Source organism: Mustela nigripes, chromosome 4 (genome assembly GCF_022355385.1).
Source record: "Mustela nigripes isolate SB6536 chromosome 4, MUSNIG.SB6536, whole genome shotgun sequence".
NCBI lineage: Eukaryota > Metazoa > Chordata > Mammalia > Carnivora > Mustelidae > Mustela > Mustela nigripes.
In genome coordinates, this window is record NC_081560.1 from 138605661 (window position 1) to 138618546 (window position 12886).

A 12886-nucleotide genomic window follows, 5' to 3' on the forward strand; every position below is an offset into this window, starting at 1 on the left:
ACCTTGCATTTGCAGAGAACTCTATAAGTGCTCCAATGAATATTCTCTCATCTGTACTATATTTGATTTTCAGATACGGAAAATGGGAAACCAGGATTAAAATGAACAATAATTCCATGTCAGAACTCCACTGTGGGTCCACGATATGTTACTCAGAGTCCCATTCAACAGCAAAGAATTCATCAGTGCTATGGACCAATGTGTAAAAATAATATATATTTCTGCCAAAGGAAGTCTGTTTCTACATAAATAACAATTTCAGTGGGATTTTTTTGTCTTCACAGCAACAGACATCTTTATAGATATTCCTTTATAACAATGTCTGTATTTATGTTCTCTCTAGAAATGAACCTGCCAGGCTGACAGCAATATCAGATATTTCACTGCATATTGTCCTGCCTTTTTTACCTTTACTCAAATTTCTATTTCCCCAGGTACTTCTTTTTTTTCAAAGATTTTCCCTTGCTTACTTGAGATGTTATTTTCAACTTTAGGATTTTTTTTTAAGATTTTATTCATTTATTTGACAGAGAGAGATCACAAGTAGTCAGAGAGGCAGGCAAAGAGAGAGGGGGAAGCAAGCTCCCCGCTGAGCAGAGAGCCCGATGTGGGGCTCGATCCCACGACCCTGGGATTATGACCTGAGCTGAAGGCAGAGGCTTGACCCACTGAGCCACCCAGGCGCCCCTCAACTTTAGGATTTAATTAAAGCAAAATCAGATTGTAAATTAAAGCTTTACTGAACATATAGGTAAGTTTGTATTGTTGCTGTGTATTTTGTTTTATTCTCTTTTGTTTTTATAAGCTGAGGACCGGAAAGTTGTGTCAAGGTAATCTAGCTAATTCATTAATTCTAGATACTAGAACTTACTAACTTGACCTTTTACTGGCCATTAATTTGTCAGTCAGATTTGTGTTTGTTACACTTCCATAAAACAGGGATAATAACACTCACTGCAAATGACTGTAAGGAGGATTAAATGAGAAAAACACTTGTATAAAGTTGAGCACAGTGTCTAACACAGTAAATTATGAACAAATATTTGTTTGGAAGTTAATTAACAGGTGGGGCTGATGGTGATAATTCAAATAAAAACTGTATTATGTAACATAAACTTCAGTAAGACATCATATAAATACATTACACCTAAATATCTTCCTTTTAATGCAAACAATTAAAATGCACAGTAAGACTCTAACCATAAACCCTGCTATTCTAATCAAGGAAATGAACAGAATAAAGCAAGTATTAGAGAAACTGAAATCTTTGTACACCATTGATGGGAATGTAAAATGGTGCGGCTGCTATGGAAAACAGTATGGCAGGTCCTCAAAAACTTAAACACAGAATTACCATATGATCCAGCAATTCTACTTTGAAGAATATATCCAAAGGAACTGAAAGCCAGAGACTTTGAACAGCTATTTGTACACCCATACTCATAGAAGCATTATTCACAATAACCAGAAAGCGCCCTTCAACAGATGAATGGATAAACAAAAAATAGTTGATACATACAATGGGATATTATTCAGCCATTAAAAGGTGGGAAATTCTGACAAACTATACAACATGGCTGAATCTTAAGAACACTATGCTAAATTTACAAAGGCAGTTTCAACAAAATAAACACTGTATGATTCCACTTATATAAGGTACCTAGAGTGTCAAAATCATGGTTACCAGAGGCTGGGGCAAAGTGGTAATAGACAGTTACTAATTAATAGATGTATTTAATATATGTTTGCAAGTTCTGGGGATGGATGTTGGTGATGGTATCACAAGAATCTGAATGTACTTAATACCACCGAATTGTACACTTAAAAATGGTTAAGATGGTTAATTTCATATTATGTGTGTTCTACCACAATAAAAACAATTTTTTAAAAAAGGAAGGAAATTCTGATACATCCTACAAAAGGGATCAATCTTTAAAGACATTATGTTAAGTGAAATAAGCCAGTCCTCCCCCCCCCCCCCAAAAAAATGTAAGATTCAATTTATATGAGGAATCTATAGTAGTAAAATTCATAGAAATGGAAAGTAGACTGAAGATGCCAGCGATCAGGGAGAAGAATAAAAGGAGAGTTCCCATCTCCTGGGTATAGTATTCTGTTTGGGAAGAAGAAAAAGATCTGGAAATGACTAGTGGTCACTGCTGCACAACAATGCATATATACTTAATGCCTCCCAACAGTACATCTAAAAATGATTAAAATGGTACATTTTTTTAAACTGTTATAAAATACACATAAAACTAACCGTTTTATCAACTTTTTAGTATCAATTTAATTACTTTAAGTATATCCACCACATCATGCAATCACAACACAACCCTAATTTTCAGAGAACAGGGGCAAACTACAGTACATCATTTCTCAAATTCTGGATTTATCTAGTTGCTTCCTCCTAGTATGGTTTAAACGTTTCTCCAGTCCCTTTATTTCCTATATTCTCAAATTACATCTAAAAGCATGATTACAGGGGCACCTGGGTGGTTCAGTCAGTTAAGAGTCTGACTCCTGGTTTCAGCTCAGGTTGTGATCTCAGGGTCATGAGACTGAGCCTGGTGTAGAGCTCTGTACTCAGCACAGAGTCTGCTGGACATTCTCTCTCCCTCTGCTCCTCTACCCACTTGCTCCCTTGCTCTCTCAAGAATAAATCTTTAAAAAAAAAAAAAAAGCATGATTAATGTCAAGTTAAGTACTTTTAGCAAGAAGGTTATTTTGTATATTTATGAACTTTGACATAAATTTTCTCCCCCAATGTCTAATTTGCCACTAATACCATCTAGCATATCTTTCATCTCAGAAAATTTAGTTTCCATCTCTGAAAGTTTCATTTTGGTCTTTTTCTTTTTTTTCTTTTTAATTAATAAATTTTATTTTTTAAAAAGATTTTATTTATTTGAGAGAGAGAGAGCAGGAGCATGGGGAGAGATGCAGGGCTCAATCCCAGGATTCTGGGATCATGACCCAAGCCAAAGCCAGATGCTTAATCAAATGAGCCACCCAGGCACCCCAATAAAATGTTTAGAGCATTTCTAGGTTCACAGCAAAACTGAGTGGAAGGTAAAAGGAGTTTTCCACTTTCTGCCTATCCCTGCACACCCCTGAACGCCCACTTCGTTTTGGTCTTTTCCTCATCTTCCATGTTTCTATTTAACATATTCAATGTTTCCGGGGGCACCGGGGTGGCTCAGTTAGTTAAGTGTCTGACTCTTAATTTTAGCTCAGGTTATAATCTAATATGGGTCCTAAGATCAAGCCCCAAGGCCCTGCGGTGAGCGACAAGCCTGCTTGAGATTCTCTCTCTCTCTCCCTCTGTCCCTCCCCCTCCCCCTGCTTGTACACTTTCTCAGAGAAAAAAAAAGAAAAAAAAGTTTTTTTCAATCTTTCTTCTCATTTCTTAAGTATATGAAATACAATTATAAAAACTGTTTTAATATCCCTCTCTACTAATTCTATCACCTGTCACTTGTTTGGTTTTGACTGACTTTTTTTTTATCATAGGTCAGTCATATTTTCCTCCTCCTTTGCATGTCTAGTATTTCTGATTGCATGCCAGACACTGTGAATTCTACCTTGTTGGGTGTTGGTTATTTTTGTATTCCTATATGTATTCTTGAGCTTAATTCTGGGACATAATTAAGTTTCTTGGGAACAGTTTGACCCTTTCAGGTCTTGCTTTTTAAGCTTTCTAGGTTGGACTGGAACACCCAATTTTATCCCACTACTAAGACAAAACTCTCCTGAGTAGTCTACATGACGACCTGTTAAGACATTTTCCACTCAGGCTGGTGGGAAAAAACACTACTTCTGCCTTTGCAAAGACTCTGAGAACTGTTCTATGTTCTTTTCAGGTGGTTCTTTACCTAACTTCAATAGTTTCCTCACATGTATTCACTGATCAGTTCTCCACTGAATACTTGAATGGAAGATTCCTTTTAACTTTCTCATCTCTAGTATTCTGCCCCACAAACTCCACCTGCCTTGACCTCCCCCAGACTGACTCAATTCAAGAAGACCACTGTGCCCTCTGCATGGACTCTCCCTCCCTGCTCTACAGCTGGGAAACTTTCCAGGCAGCGAAACAGAGCAGTCACGGAGCTTACCTTGTTTGTTTCCCATCTCTCAGGGATCATTTTCCTTTGCTGTACAATGTCAAAATCTAGGAAACCACTGTTTTGTGTCTTTTGTCTGCCTTTTAAGCTGTTTCAGGCAGGAGGGTAAATATGGTACCTGTTATTCCTTCTTCACCAGAAATGGCTATTAGTTTTTCTGTCCCTTTCATTCTTATGTCTTTGTGAATTATTTTTAAGCAACTTTCAGACATTCTATCATTTCACTGCTATATATTTTAGTATGTCTCCAAAAATATGGACTTCTCCTTCCACACAATCATGTCACTTTTATACTTAACAAATTTCACTTTAATTCTTTGGTATGTTCTAATACCCAGTCTCTATTCCAATTTCTCCAACTGCCTCAAAAAGTAGTTTTCTTTTAAACATCTGGTTGTTCAAAACTCTAATGCTAGCATTTAATGAACACTACTCTGTGAGGGGTACTATGTTAAATGCCTAATATCTGTTACCTTACTTAATCTTCTATAACCCTTGTAGTAAATATTATTACTCCTATTTCACCAAGGATACCATTGCTCAATGCTTTTAAGAAATCTGCCTATAGTCAAAGCAAACAGATGACAGACGAAAGCTTTTCTGGTCCCAAAGCCATTATGATTCACTGCCACCTCGGGAATTAGTAGGATGGAAAGTCAGACGTTATCAATGCTGAAGTTAAAATCAAATTCTGAAATTACATAATTTAAATACTACCACAGATCCAAGACCTGAAAAAATGAGAAATGCTGCTTTATTTGAAGTGTACTATAATAAAATTCACTTGTTAATTTTTTAAAAATAGAACTTTCAAATCTAAAAGCAAGTTTAATTTGAATAAAGAATATGATTGAAATGAATATTAACTATCATCTGAAACTAGAGAATATAGGTTCAAGTGTATGTTCTACAACAGCTCTGTTGAACAGAATACGTTGCAATGATAGAAATGTTTTATATCTACTGTTCAACACAGTAAGCACTAGCCACATGTGGCTACTGACCATCTGAAATGTGTCTACTGAAACCGATAAAGTGATTTTTCAAACTGAGTCTTAATTAGCATAATCTAAATTGTAATTATCAACTCATCTGTCTCCACCACTAGACTGAGCTCCTTAATGAATGGAATGTTTGTCCTGTCTCTCTCTCCAGTGCACTGGTATACATTAGAAAAACACATTTACTGGGACGCCTGGGTGGCTCAGTTGGTTAAGCAGCTGCCTTCGGCTCAGGTCATGATCCCAGCGTCCTGGGTTCGAGTCCCACATGGGGCTCCTTGCTCAGCAGGGAGCCTGCTTCTCCCTCTGTCTCTGCCTGCCATTCTGTCTGCCTGTGCTCGCTCTTGCTCCCTCTCTCTCTCTGACAAATAAATAAAATCTTAAAAAAAAAAAAAAAAACAAAACACATTTACTGATGTGTGGTAGAATGTGTGGATGGAATTTACTAGATGTGTCCAAATAAGTTTTCTAAACGCTACAGGCTGATACAGGTTACAATGTACAGGCTTAATCTATTGGATTATATCTATTCTGATTTTAAAGCAGATGAAATATCTTACTCATATATTCACTAAACATGTTCTGAACTTATATAGACTACAGGCACTCCGTTCCATGTTCAGGATATTTTGATGAATAAGACTTGTTTGTTTGTGGCATCAAGAATCACTCCACCTCACAGAAAATAAATGCAACTGTTCCAGAAAATAAGAGTATTTTTAAAAGGTAAAAAATTATTATGGGAACCACCAAAAAAAATAACCACTTGAAGGCAAAGGAAAGTTTTACAAACTGAAGAACAACTCAATCTAGTTTAAAGATGAACAGCAGCTCACCAGCCGAAAGATGGTAGGATGCTGTTTAGGCATTCCACACACAACAAACAGCCTATGCAAAGGCAAAAAAACAACAAAGCACAAAAAGGCATGGCTTGTTGGGAGAAGCAAAAAGTAGTTCACTATGACTAGAACATGAGGGAAGCCATGATAGTCATAAGAACTAAACTAGAAAGATACACAGATGGTCCACAAATTATGAAGGTGTGACATTACAATGGTGTGAAAGTAATACACATTCAGCAGAAATCATACTTCTAATTTTGAATTGTCACCTCTTCCCAGGCTAATGATACACAGTACAATACTTTCTCCTGATGCTAGGCAGTGGCAGCAACCGCAGCTCCCAGTCAGCCAGGCAATCATGACGATAAACATCCAGCACTTACAACCATTCTGGACCCTTAACAACCACTCTCTCACTTTCAGGATTCAGTAAGTTACATGAGATATTCAACACTTCATTATAAAACAGGCTTTGTGTTAGATGGTTTTGCCCAATGTCTGCTAAAGTAAGTGTTCCAAGCGTGTTTAAAGTAGGCTAAGGTAAGCTACGATATTCAGTAGGTTAGGCGTATTAAATGCATTTTTCACTTGTGGTTTTTTTAATTTACAATGGCCTTATCAAACATATACCCATTATAGGTCAAGGAAGATCTGGATTAAAGCAAATTCTAATGCTCTTTATGTGTCATGTTATAGAATCCTAACAGGACAGTAAAGTACTAATGTTTGTTTTTTTTTTTTTTAAAGGGAAAAATATAGCAGATAGATTTAATTCCATTACTCAATGAACAAATTTCAAAAAGCAAAAGCAAAATTATAAGCAGTACTTATAAGAGATACCAAGTAACTGTTCAACTCTGACCAAGCAAGGTATTAGGATAGGCCCTTTAAGTTTTGTTGTTGCTGTTGTTTTTAATTTTATTTATTTGACAGAGAGACACAGCGAGAGAGGGAACATAGGCAGGGGGAGTGGGAGAGGAAGAAGCAGACTTCCCACCAAGCAGGGACCCCGATGTGGGGCTCATTCCCAGGACCTTGGGATCATGACTTGAGCCGAAGGCAGACGCTTAACAACTGAGCCATGCAGGCACCCTAGCACTTAGTTTTAAATGACCAACATTAAACCACCTTGAAGAGAAATGTAAACATTATTTGTATACCTGACATTAATTATGGGAATATACTTCTCCAAGACTACACTAAAGTTTCAATTTTCTCATAGTGAGAAAAACCTACCTTGAAATTATTAGCAGCCTAGGAAATGTTTACAATTTGCAAAAAACTAATTCTTAGTTGTGGGGGAGGGGGGGAAGATTAATCCATTTCTACCTATTTATTTTCTCGGGGCTAAAGAGGGTAAAATAGAGCTAAATAGAACTAAAATAGGGCTAAAACACCTCTCCTTCTAATATGGCAATTACCAACTTCCCAATGCCAGAACATTAACTATATTTAATGTCTATCACTTCTCAAAGTTACTCAATTTCACAGTTGCTTTTTTTGTTTTTTCAAGTAACATTCCAAACTGCTATCTATCTCTTCTACCTGCAGGTGCCCAATATAACATGTTCTTAAAGCATTACTTCACAGAAGTATCTCCCTGAACTTATCTTTAAAAATAAAAACAGATCCATTTTTATTATTTCTGCCTACTACCACAAGTCATCATAAATTCTGATCTGAACACCCAAGGTACTCAACACCTAACTCCCCTTGTATAGTCAAGGAATGTGAGACCTTCTACTTAATATTAAGCTTTTATGAGCATTTGTGCAAAAATCTCTCAATACATTCCTCCAGGCTAATAGTCGTCACACTTGGGCCAGGCAATCTTCAAATACTTGGGCAGTCCACCAATAATTAAGTAATTTAAACAAAGTTTTTGCTAAATGTGCAACATGGTATTAAAAAAATTGTGGCTTAAGTTAAGTGACCAACTCTTTTTCTTTTTTTTTTTTAAAAGATTTATTTATTTATTTGACAGAGAGGGAGAGAGAGAGAGATAGATCACAAGCAGGCAGAGAGGCAGGCAGAGAGAGAGAGAGGAGGAAGCAGGCTCCCTGCCAAGCAGAGAGCCCGATGTGGAACTCGATCCCAGGACCCTGGGAGATCGTGACCTGAGCGGAAGGCAGAGGCTTAACTCACTGAGCCACCAAGGGGCCCAAGTGACCAACTCTTGATCTCAACTCAGGTCTTGAGCTCAGGATTTTGAGTACAAATCCCACACTGGGCTCCATGCTGGGGGTGTGAAGCCTACTTAAAAAACAAAAACAAAAACAAAAACACAACCCTGCTAAAATAAAAACAAATCTCAAGAAAGAACAATCTGATTAATTCCTTAACACCTATCAATACATTTAAATTCCTGGGGCTAAATATTCTGAAACTGGGGAGATAAAATCTTTTTAGACACTATTTCTTGTTGTAGTTACTATTAACAATTACATTCAGTAAGAACCTACTATATCCTAGGCACTTGGCATACATTAAGTTACTCCTCACAAGACCCCTATGAGATAAGTATTATTATTTCTATTTTGTAGATGGAATAAACTCAAATTCTGAGAGATTAAATAACTTGCTCAAGTAGTGATGGAATTTGGTTTGAGAATATAAATCTGTCTAAACTAAAGTTTGTGTTAGCAATTAAGTTCAAATGTCCAATGAACTGAACTACTAACATTTCTTTTAAACAAAATCAAGGCAGTGGAGTAAACAATGTTACTTCAATTATATTTTCTCTTAAAATGTAATGAACCAACAGAATAATCCATAAAGATACAAAAGCAGGCATTAATGTCGACTATAGTTTTGAAGTTAATACCCAGTGACATCAAGTTGTGACAAGTACCGTGATTTATTTTTCATAAAACACTCAAAATGAAGTGGTTTTCTATACAAACAGACTTTAAAAGAATCAAGCATTCAACCATAGTAACTACATATACTTAAATTACTCAGAACATTTTTATTTACTATTTTTATAAACTGCAATTTGTTAATCAAGTTTACCCACAGTAATAAAAATACTTATCGATAAATGATTTTAACAAATGGGCTAAATACACAATATATTTAAAGTTAAAAAAGCCAAATACTCCAGAGCACAGGTACTAAACATATAACAAATACATGCTACTTGAAGAGTTTAAATTTCCAAGTTCCATTAGTTAATAGACATTTTTAAAAATAGACATTAAAAAAAATAACACTCAAACTGTAAAATGCAATTAATTTATATTGGGAAAGAAAAGCAAGTTCTCTAAATTAAAAAAATACACGTAAAATTATATCAGTGAACATATGTTGGTTTTGTCTGTCCAGCAACTTTTCTCTCCTCTCCAGGAAATGACACCTCAGTTTTCATAAAGAGGAACCATACTTTAGTTGCCTACTCTTTTTTTTTTAAAGTAAACTCTATACCCAACATGGGCTCAAACTCACAACCACAACGAGAGGGGGATGCTTTACCAACTGAGACTGCCAAGCACCCCGATGTTGCTTACTCTTAATTCATGTAGTTTAAAACTGTACGAAAAAATAAAATAAAATAAACTGTATGCCCCTATCACACCACGGTGAGAACAAGAGCCAATCCTAACCACACAAAGCATTCCATCACATAACAGACTGCTTCTAGGATGGGCAATGACAGAGTCAGGTTAATGAAATTCCTGTAGTAATCTCTTGGAATCAAAGAGAAAGGGACGACGCTCTCTCTCTTTTGGAGTTTCTAAGGTTGTAGGATAGAAGTCTGGTGCTATTAGTATCATCTCTCCCAAGGAGTTTCACTTGAGACTCTACTTTTCCATTCATTCCCAAATATCCAAAGGGGACTAGTGGTTACCTGCTGGTAGGGGAAAAGATAAACTAGGATTTTGACTTTCAATGTTATATTTTCCATAATGTTTCCATTTTTCAAAAACAGGCACAAACACTCTTATAATAGGAAATATATTTTAAAATACTGCCCCTGTGTTTTCTTCTTAAATATGCTCAGCTATCAGTATTTAATGTTTTAAAAGCATTAACAATTTTATCATAATTTTCAAAGTGTAGAGGATATCTATTTTAAAAGAATAGATTTTTCAGTTGGCACAAAACCAAGCTATTTTTGTTTTGAGTGTGTTGGGGGGGGGGGGGTAGTTGCAAGTCAAACTTTAAAAAAAAAATTGGTTCTCTTAAAAAAATGGTTCTTGGGGCACCTGGGTGGCTCAGTGGGTTAAAGCCTCTGCCTTCAGCTCGGGTTGTGGTCCCAAGGTCCTAGGATCCGGCCCACATCAGGCTCTCTGCTCAGTGGGGAGCCTGCTTCTCTTCCTCTCTCTGCCTGCCCCTCTGCCTACTTGTGATCTCTATCTGTCAAATAAATAAAATCTCCAAAAAAAAAAAAAAAAATAGGTTCTATTTTTAAAAGGAATATATTAAACAATTCTATATGGGAAGAAATTGGTTAACATCCAGCAAGTGTTACAGGCACTATAAAAATTACTCACTAAAACTAAAGATTAAAAGTGACCAAATTAGGAGAAGGGGTCTGGGTGGCTCAGTCAGCTCTTAAGCTCAGCTTAGGTCTTGATCTCAGGGTCATGAGTTCAAGCCCTGAGCTGGGCTCCACGCTGATTAGGGAGCCTTCAGAAGGAAGGAAGGAGACCAAATTAGGCTTAATAACTTTATCAATTAGTTTAGTCCTATAATTCTAAATAATATAAAACCTGAAAGGTCAGTGAAATATTTTAGTTATAATTATTTTACATAATATTGCACTATGGGAGAAGTTACATACCATTGCTTCTTCTGAAATATAGGAAAGTCAGTCTCTGGGAATGTAAAAGGTCTACTAAATATAGTAAATAGTCTATAAATTATAAAGGAAAATAGCAATACATGTTTTTGTTCTCTTGCTTTTGTTAGCTTCTATCACTCTTTCCCTTTCTTCCCAAGCTCAGAACCCACTCCTGAATCTCCTCTTTTTGTTAGTATTACTCCGTTTTATAATCTTCAGTAAGGACACTTAAAAGACACCAATGACACTTTCTTGACATAATTAGACGGCCAGGGTGCTGTTCTTTTTTTTCTTCAAATTTTAAATTAAATTCTAATTAGTTAACATGTTACAGTATTGGTTTCAGGAGTAGAATTCAGATTTATCACTTACATACAATACCCAGTCCTCATCATTACAAGTAGCTCATCTAGCCCACTCCCTACCCACTTCCCCAACACTCAGTTGGTTCTTTAAGAGTAAGAGTAAAGTTCTTAAGTTGAATAGATAATCACCTAACAAGGGTGAGCACAGAGAACAGCTGGAGGACAGAGGCATCTTCTTACAAACAAGTGGCAAATTCTAAAAAGTTTTTAAGATAAGGTGATACTCGGGGCGCCTGGGTGGCTCAGTGGTTAAGCCGCTGCCTTCGGCTCAGGTCATGATCTCAGGGTCCTGGGATCGAGTCCCGCATCGGGCTCTCTGCTCAGCGGGGAGCCTGCTTCCTCCTCTCTCTCTCTCTGCCTGCCTCTCTGCCTACTTGTGATTTATCTCTGTCAAATAAATAAATAAAATCTTTAAAAAAAAAAAAAGATAAGGTGATACTCAACCAGCTCATTACTTTGTCCAACACCACAAAGACAGCATGTTCGTCATCCTGGGCAATACCTAGGTCTCAAGATGCAGATGTTTTATTAATTGGTCATATGGTTTAACTTAACTCTAAACATTAACCCTCCCACATTGATTTACTTTGTCTGCAAACTCTTTTCTTCTACTGCTAGGTCACTTGCATGACTCAAGGAACGCTTTAACATGAACAAAGGTATATCCAAACCACCTTAGAAACTGAAATAAACACGTTTATAAAATTAACAAAGAAAATAGGTCTTTCCAGATACAACAGAGGGAATACTTTAGTCCCTTAGCCACAAAACGGGTATTCTGCTTATGTTTATAAATACCTACTCTTCAGGCATCTGAATGGGAAGAAAAAGAAAGAAACCCTAAGACTGCAGAGACAGCAACTTAAGAACAGCCCGTTTTAAACTCTTCTCTCAACATTCACACAGAGCAACACTCGGCTCATTCTCAAACATCCTACGGTGGGCCAGGATGGGATGGTGAAGGAAACTTGAGCGAGACTGAGAACGAGAAGACACTGGAAAAGATAAAAATTGAACAGTCCAAGAAGGCTGCACTTTGTTTTGCTCCTTCGGGTCTCCGCTGATTTTCTACTTCTTTTTTTTTTTCCGATTTAATGATTAACATTTCTACCCATCAGAGATCTAAGATCACCCACTTCCATCCACATCCACAAATCCCAGCGGAACCAGTCCAGTCCAGTCCACCCGTGCGTCTTCTGGTTGCCCGAGAAGCGAGAGACGACGGCGCCCAAGTGAACCCTGCGGTTGGGAGCTTGGCACTGACATCTCCCGGGACAGCGAAAAGGGACGAGGTGAGGTGAAGGAAAGCGGAGGACAGGAAGCAGACACGACTAAGGACTCTTCTCAGGCCCCTGAGCTGAGCGTGTGAGCCATGCCGCCAGACCCGAAAAGTCGCCGGAGCCCAGAGCCGGCAAACGGTCGGCGCGGGAGGTCAGCTCCCTTAAGCAGCTTCGCCCTGACTTCCCTTTCGCCTTCCCTAAAAGGCTGCACCTTCACACCCTTCAGAGTCCAGGACTCACCTGTCCGCAGCAGGGTTGCCAACGCTCTCGGGTCAAAGCAGCCCGCCTCTGACAATCATAGAGATGAAAAACCAGCGGAGAAAAACCTCCACCTCCACCGCCCACCCTCACGTGACTCTCCAGGCCGCTGAGCCTGTCGGGATAGTGGCGAAATACGTGTGGGAGGGGCGCGGAGAACCCGCCCCGCGGGCCCCGCCCCGGCCTCGGGCCCCGCCCCGGCCTCGGGCCCCGCCCCGGCCTCGGGCCCCGCC

The 12886-nt window shown here is 38.1% G+C and overlaps 1 protein-coding gene across 2 annotated transcripts in view; it reads right to left on the minus strand.

Moving 5' to 3' along the window:
* MICU1 (mitochondrial calcium uptake 1) overlaps positions 1-12766 on the minus strand; it is a 246333-nt gene extending 233567 nt beyond the window's left edge. For both annotated transcript variants that reach the window (XM_059397702.1, XM_059397703.1), the window contains exon 1: positions 12636-12766. The gene's annotated coding sequence lies outside the window, so the exon portion shown is untranslated. The remainder of the gene's footprint in view (positions 1-12635) is intronic.
* Between the last annotated feature and the right edge of the window lie 120 nt (positions 12767-12886).